We start from the raw sequence: 7,616 nt of genomic DNA on the forward strand, positions 1-7,616 counted from the left end.
AGAGATTTGATGTAAATCTGCTCTTCCTCTCAGAAATGTCCTAAAATAATTCAAAATAAAATATAAGTCTAGGCTTTATTATTTGTTTCATTGCATTATAACATGGTAAATAATTAAAATTAGAAGTTACCTCTTTCTCAAAAAATCCAGAAAGATCTAGGCATGATGACATCCCTATAAGTTGTAAGGCATTGATAAGGGAATGCGATTCTCGATCTCTTTGCGCGTCAAGCGGCTGTAAAATAAGTCATACACATTTGTGCCGTTATAAATCATTTCATTAAAGATAAAATAAAAAGTTTAAAGTAGTTGAATTATTTCTAAAAAAGGCACAAAGCATCTTGCCTTCATGCATGGTTCGGGGAATGATCGCACCCCAAGGAAGTGTAATGTAGGCCCGCAAGACTTTCAAAAGTGTCATCAGAGTCTAAGGTCTGTCTATTTATATACCCAGTATCTTTCTCGTATTTTATCGATGTGGGATTGGCAAGACTCAATATTTCAACAAGGGCACGAAATAATGCAAGAATCAACTACCTCCTAATCTACAACCTTAATACTCGACCTCCACGTCTTCCTATCAAATGTCATGTCCTCGGAAATCTGAAGTCTCGCCATATCCTGCATGATCACCTCTCTGCAGTAGGTAGCCTCGTCATATCTTGTGTGATCACCTATCCCAATAGGGTGAAAATTACGTATTACGAAATAGTAAAGGAAGATTTGACAATGTTTTGCAAAATCTAGGGTGCAAAATGTCAAAAAATTAAGTAGCTCAAATTGCATTCACCTCCCATGGTATTTGGAAAGGGACACAATTGGTAGAACCCTTCAAATGCAGATTACTACCCTTCATCTTTTCTCTCTGCGCCGTGAGAACAGATTTTATACTTAAAAAGAAGCAAAAGAGAAATTAAAAGAATGCCCCATCTTTAACAGGTAATTTCATTTTCTTCTTTGATTATACCTACCATTATTTACTTGTTATTTCCTCCATCCCAATTTGTATGTGATCGTGTGTTCCAAAAAGAATAGAGTAATTTTTTTCTATAAAAAAAAAGATAATCGTGCACAAGTCATTCCGCGTTCAAGCATGCATACTATAATGCAAGCATGCATTAGTGACCGCTTCCACGGCTCGAACTCACACATATATAATTTTACCGTTGCTCCAATTAGAGGCAGATCTAGGATTTAAATTCTGTGGGTAACTTTAAAAAAATTTAACATTGAATCCATTAGATTTTTAAAGTTATGGGTTCCTATTTTTAAAATTTTAATTAATTTTTACGCATAAATTTTTACTCTGCATTGGAAGTTATGGGTTCAGTTGAACCTGTAACTGTCATATTGCATCCACCCCGGCTCCAATGCCCCCTTCAATTTTTTCCTACATTTAAAAATAATTTAATTTTAAGCTTCTTATTTTATGTTTAATGAGATTATTTATAGCCACACTGAATTCACATACTCTTATCACTAAATCATAGTTGTTAATTAATGCACTTCTCATCACTAGCTTCTTACTTTAGAACATAAGTTTCAAAAGTCATTCTTTACTTGTTAAACTCCGTGCCTAATCAAACACTATACATAAAGTGGAGTTGTTATTAACATTCTAAATATTTCAACTTTGATCTTTTGTGCAGGTTGATATTTTTGTCATGCAATTATTTCTTAGCTAGTATACTAGTATAGGATTTGCAACATCAGGGGCTCGTGTCAGCACGATTAGTTCGACACAATTTGTTAGACATTTTATGTTGCACTTATGATGGTGTAAATGAAGCAGTGAGGATTCATACATCTGACTCAAAAACTTGTTTGAGTCTAAGGCGTAGTTATTGTTGTTGTTGTTTATGTCGCCCTCGTGATGGCTACAAAGAAAATCATTGCAATATGCCAATCTGGTGGAGAATTTGTGACCAATGAGGAAAATGGGACGTTGAGTTATACAGGAGGTGATGCATATGCTGTAGATATTGATGAGAAGATGAATGTGAATGTTTTAAAGCAAGAATTAGCTGATACATTTCAGTTTAATATCGAGGAGATTACTATAAAGTATTTTCTACCAGGGAATAAAAAGACACTGATCACAGTATCCAAAGATAAGGACCTAAAGCGCATGGTCAACTTTTTTAAAGATTCTGAGCAGGTGGAAGTCTTTGTTGTTGCAGAAGAAGCTGTTGTTGCACCACTCAATGTTTCTGATTTGCCTGCCAGTAGGTATTTTCTTTTCTTGATGTCAAGTGTAGTTTCTTTCTTTTGTACTCTCACTTGCACCGTTGAATACATAAATATGATATTAAGCTATATATACTGTCAGTATAACGAAGTTTTACACTATCAGGTCACCTTTATCTATTGTAGTAGGTAAGTTGCGAATTCAAATTTTAAGGAAGCTTACATGTTTTTATCATTTGGATGACCTGATAGTATAAAGAATTACAGTGACGGTGTATATAACTTAAAATCTAAATAGATATTCCCTTTGTCCTTTTTTACGTGGTACTTTTGCCCTTTTAGTCTATTACAAGAAGAATGACATTTAGAAACAGTTTAACTTACTTTCCATTTTACCCGTAATGAGTTGATTTACTGTCACAAAAATGTCTATGATTTAATTTATACAAGTTTTAAAATCTTTCTTAAACTCCATGCTTAATCAAAGAACAACACATAAATTGGGAAGGATGGAGTAATAGTGTTCTCTAACTAACCGTTTAAGATTTTAAGATTAGCGAATAGGGGTTCTCAAGCTTAGAAGAGGAGATAGTTTCACTATCATTAAATTGTGTGGCAAAGTAAGTAAGCAGTGCTAAAGCAAAGCACAAGGTTTGAATTATAAAAGATAGAAGGTTTAATGATATTAGAACAGACAAATTTTTCAATTATCATTGTTATCCATCAGCAAAAATAGTTTCACGATCTCTGTCCAATTAAAAGAGTCAAGCCTTCACGTGAGGAGGCATGTTGCAGATGTAAATAAATAAAATTGTTCCCTATCGAACAACTTAAGCTTTTAGATGAGGTAGTTAGACATTTCAACACACTTATCTTGATTATGATTATTTTCCTTTTCCTTCTCCTTTTTCCTTCAAATAGTTAACCTTGAATTCCAAAATTTTCAGTTCAATGCTGGTGTTATTCGTTTCTTGAACTCAACATGTGACAACCAGGACTTATCTTTACTGCACTCTGATTGCTAATGCATCTATCGCCTGCTGAATTATTCAGGTCCAGCAAGACAACTATGTCTGAGACAGCACTTTCTCCTTCTACCCCTGTGGATATGACACATCCCGACGATCAACTTATGATTGATACGCCCATGGATACGACACCATTAAGTACTTTTCCGAGTAGCAATGACGACAAGCACCGTAGGGCAGCTACACAGTGGGAGGACTCCATTACTGGTGTGGACCAAAGATTCAGTAGTTTTACTGAATTTCATGAAGCCTTACATAAGTACTCGATTGCGCATGGATTTACATATAAATATAAGAAGAATGATAGTCACAGAGTAACGGTTAAATGCAAGTCTGAGGGTTGTCCTTGGCGTATATATGCGTCAAGGTTGGCTACTACCCAGCTGATATGTGTTAAGAAAATGAATAAAAACCATACATGCGAAGGAGCTGCCGTGAAAGCCGGATATCGAGCAACAAGGGGATGGGTGGGAAGTATAATTAAGGAAAAGTTGAAGTCTTCTCTTAATTACAAGCCAAAGGATATCGCCATTGACATCAAAGTGAATATGGCATTCAGTTGAACTATTCTCAGGCATGGCGTGCAAAAGAGATTGCAGGAGAGCAACTTCAGGGTTCTTATGAAGAAGCATACAGCCAAGTACCTTTACTCTGTGAGAGTATCATGGAAACTAATGCCGGTAGTCTTGCTACATTTGCCACGAAGGAGGACTCGAGTTTCCACCGGCTATTTGTCTCGTTTCATGCTTCAATATATGGTTTTCAACAAGGCTGCCGCCCTCTTCTTTTCCTTGATAGCACTGTTCTCTATGCAAAATATCAAGGAACCCTATTGGCTGCTGTGGGTGCAGATGCGAATGATGGTGTCTTTCCAGTAGCCTTTGCAGTTGTAGATGAGGAGACAGACGACAACTGTCATTGGTTTCTTTCTGAACTTAAATCTGCTGTCTCAACCTCTCACCAATAACATTTGTTTCTGATTTCCAAAATGGTATAAAAGAGTCATTATGTGATATATTCAGCAAAGATTGCTACCATGGTTATAGTCTTCGGTACCTCGTCTTATGATCCAAGATCTATATGTTGCTGCTTTTGCTCCAAAACTGAACGATTTTGAGCGCTGTGTTGAGAACATAAAGGCCATCTCGCCTGATGCTTGCAGTTGGGTCGTACAAAGTGAGCCTGATCATTGGGCAAACGCCTTTTTCGGTGGGGCAAGGTATAACCACATGACTTCTAACTTTGGACAACTTTTTCGTGATTGGGTATCCGATGTAAGTGAGCTTCCAATTACTCAGATGATTGATGCCTTGCGTGGGAAGATGATGGAATTGATTTATACAAGGCGTGTTGATTCTAGTCAGTGGCTTACAAGATTGACGCCTTCTATGGAAGAAAAGCTTCAGAATGAGACGTTAAAGGCAAGATCACTTCAAGTATTGCACTCACATGGGAGCACATTTGAGGTTCGTGGCGAAGCTGTTGATATAGTTGATATTGACAATTGGGACTGTAGTTGCAAAACCTGGCAGCTCAGTGGTTTGCCGTGCTGCCATGCTATTGCTATTCTCGAATGTCTGGGAAGGAGCCCGTATGATTATTGCTCCAGATATTTCACAACTGAGAGCTACTGTTTGACATACTCAGAATCAATCAACCCAGTGCTACCTCTTCTGGAAAAGTCCGTAAAAGGTGAAGTAGATATGGCAATCATTGTGAGTCCTCCTCCAACAAAATGTCCACCTGGCCGACCAAAGATGAAACAACCGGACTCGGTTGAGATAATTAAATGTCAACTTCAGTGTAGCAAATGCAAGGGCCTCGGCCACAATAAGAAGACATGCGAGTAGGTGCCTCTGACACTTCTCTGGCTTGTAACTTTGGAAATTATGTTTCTTCTAGACTAGCTTATTTTATTGGTACTTGTCAATTTGCTTACTTTAAGATCTTTTCTTTTACTTGTGCACTGCTATATCTCGGCCCCGTTGTTGCTTTTATATTTCTTCTGTTTGTCCTTCCAAAAAAAAGGTAAAAAAATCATGCCTATGTCATTTGCTACTGCACTTACAGCCATATTTGGTTTGGATATAACTTGTTTCATACGATTTAATCAGTCTTTTTTTATTTAATCAAATTATAAATTATGGTTATTGTTTGCGAGAGAATCACTTTCTGAACTGATGAACGTGCACAACTCTTTTTTATTTTAGTTACATTCTCTCTGGGGAGGTGATGGTTTGAAACATGCACAACTCTTTTGCTTGTCGAAGATGAACGTGCTGTCCAAACTTCCCTGATTGCTGAACTGCTTTAAATAGATAATGATGTGCATTCTATGGCAGTCTATGACCCAGTGTCGTTGTTTTTGATTTTTAGTTTCTCGGGAAGCAGGAAGGCAAATAAGTTTGACGGATCTGATCCTCTACTCACTGCCATGGTAGCTGAAGAACCCGAAGTCACTGCATGAGATTTGGTATCTTCTTCTCCTATGTATATAAGAAAGTCATTTCTAAAGTCTCTAGATACTAGTCTTAGACATCCCTTCGGAACAGAAGCTGATGGGTCTTTTTTCAGGTAGACTTGTATATCCTAAATGGAAATGCCGTCTTTATTAGTTTTTGTAGTGATAATTTTATATTCAGAAGTTTTGCCATCAGATTCATTATGAGAATCAACCATGTCACCCTTTCTGCCCCTATAGAATGGAAATAAAGTTTGGGTTTTGGGGATGCCCATATTTGCTTTACTTTATCCCAAAAAGGAAAAAGTCGCTAACATCTTTCGCCAAGATATGTTATTGTATGTACAAAGTGAACCTTAAATTCACTTCCTATGAAATATCATTCCTTGTATGATGTTTGTTAGAGCAACTTTAATTCAAAGCTTGCAGCCTGTGGATGACATTTGAAACCGAGGCAGTTATTCATCCCTATGCTTGGTGCACTAAGCTCTCGCTATGCACGGGATCCGGAGAAGAGCCGGACCACAAGGATCTATTGTACGTAGTCTTACCCTGCATTTTTGCAAGAAGCTGTTTCCACGGGCGAACCCGTGGCCTCCTGAACTTAACCAGTTACACCAAGACTCCTTCTTTATTCATCCGTATGGAGAATCTTTATTTAACTAGTCATGTCATTGTAGTAATTCACTTTGTCAAGTTGTATATGTGATCATATTAGAAATAGGAGACTCATGCTCTAGGTGAAGTTGCGATGAACAGTGGACGCGAATATGATGGCTCTGCCAGTTCAAGTTCAAGAATGACTTGTGGTCCAACCCCTTATAAAAGCAGTGGAAGCTCCTCCCTCGTGATTGCTGCTTATCCCCTCCTCTGTTTGGAAGGTGGAGAAATAGGGTAAAGATTAATAAATAATGATTGGACTTCAGAATCTGAGACGGGTTTAAATGGAGTGACATTGACAGTTTGGATTCATATAGCCGACCTAGCTTACTTTGAGTACCTGCCTTTGCATCAGAGCAAGCAGGAGAGCTTATTTGTGCGCATATTTTCTTGTTCTATGCAGTAATATAATTCATGCATCAGAGCAAGCAGGAGAGCTTATTTGACAGAACAGATTGCCGTAAACGTATTGAATGTTGTCTATATGACTACCCCTGTATTTTACTATCACATAACCAAGTGTGAGTAACTTAACTTTGAATGTTGTCAATATTATGCAGGTGAGATTGTGATAGGTAGAATAGAAACAGAGGATAACTGTATTTCTGGCTAAGCCTGTTTGCCTTAAAATTAATAGAATTGTGCTTCTTTATTTTTTTAAATTATGGGTTTGATAATGATGATAATGATAATTTATTCAAGTCTACAATTAGTGTTAGAAGATGTAATATACAACTTCAACACCAAGAAAAACGGTGGCGGAGGTTCAAAATATAAAAAATTAGATATACCGAAAAGTATTTGGGAGGGGGAGGTTCAAAATATAGTAAATATACATAAATCAAAAAAAATTATCTAGCAATACTAAGTAATTTTCTGACAAAGGGGTGTCGATCGACACTCCTCGGTTAAATGCGGCTCCGCTGAAAAAAGTACACGCTGTCATAGGTGGTTGTCGTGACCTCTAAGCTTTTACCAACTCATACATTTGTTTTATGTTTATTAGGTGGTCGAAATAGAAATGCTTTTATCAACTCATACATTTTTCATGTTCATTAGGTGGTAGAAAATAAAAGCTGATGAAGTTTTTATTATATCTATCAATAAACCCAAAATCTTTGTAACCTCGGGATTAGCTCAATTGACAAAGGTTGGATTTGTGTCTTAGATAATAGATTCGAGTCCTACACCAAACGAACTTACTTTAATATTTAAGTGAAGAAGATTAAAGGTCATTATCTTTGAGTTTCGAAGGGTGCGATTGACCCAAAGGATCTACT

General features: G+C 37.1%; 1 pseudogene; it reads left to right on the forward strand.

Moving 5' to 3' along the window:
* The first annotated feature begins 750 nt into the window (after nucleotides 1-750).
* On the forward strand, nucleotides 751-6,996 carry LOC107762345 (uncharacterized; annotated as a pseudogene).
* Nucleotides 6,997-7,616: the final 620 nt, after the last annotated feature.

Source organism: Nicotiana tabacum, chromosome 11 (assembly GCF_000715075.1).
Source record: "Nicotiana tabacum cultivar K326 chromosome 11, ASM71507v2, whole genome shotgun sequence".
NCBI classification, from domain to species: domain Eukaryota; kingdom Viridiplantae; phylum Streptophyta; class Magnoliopsida; order Solanales; family Solanaceae; genus Nicotiana; species Nicotiana tabacum.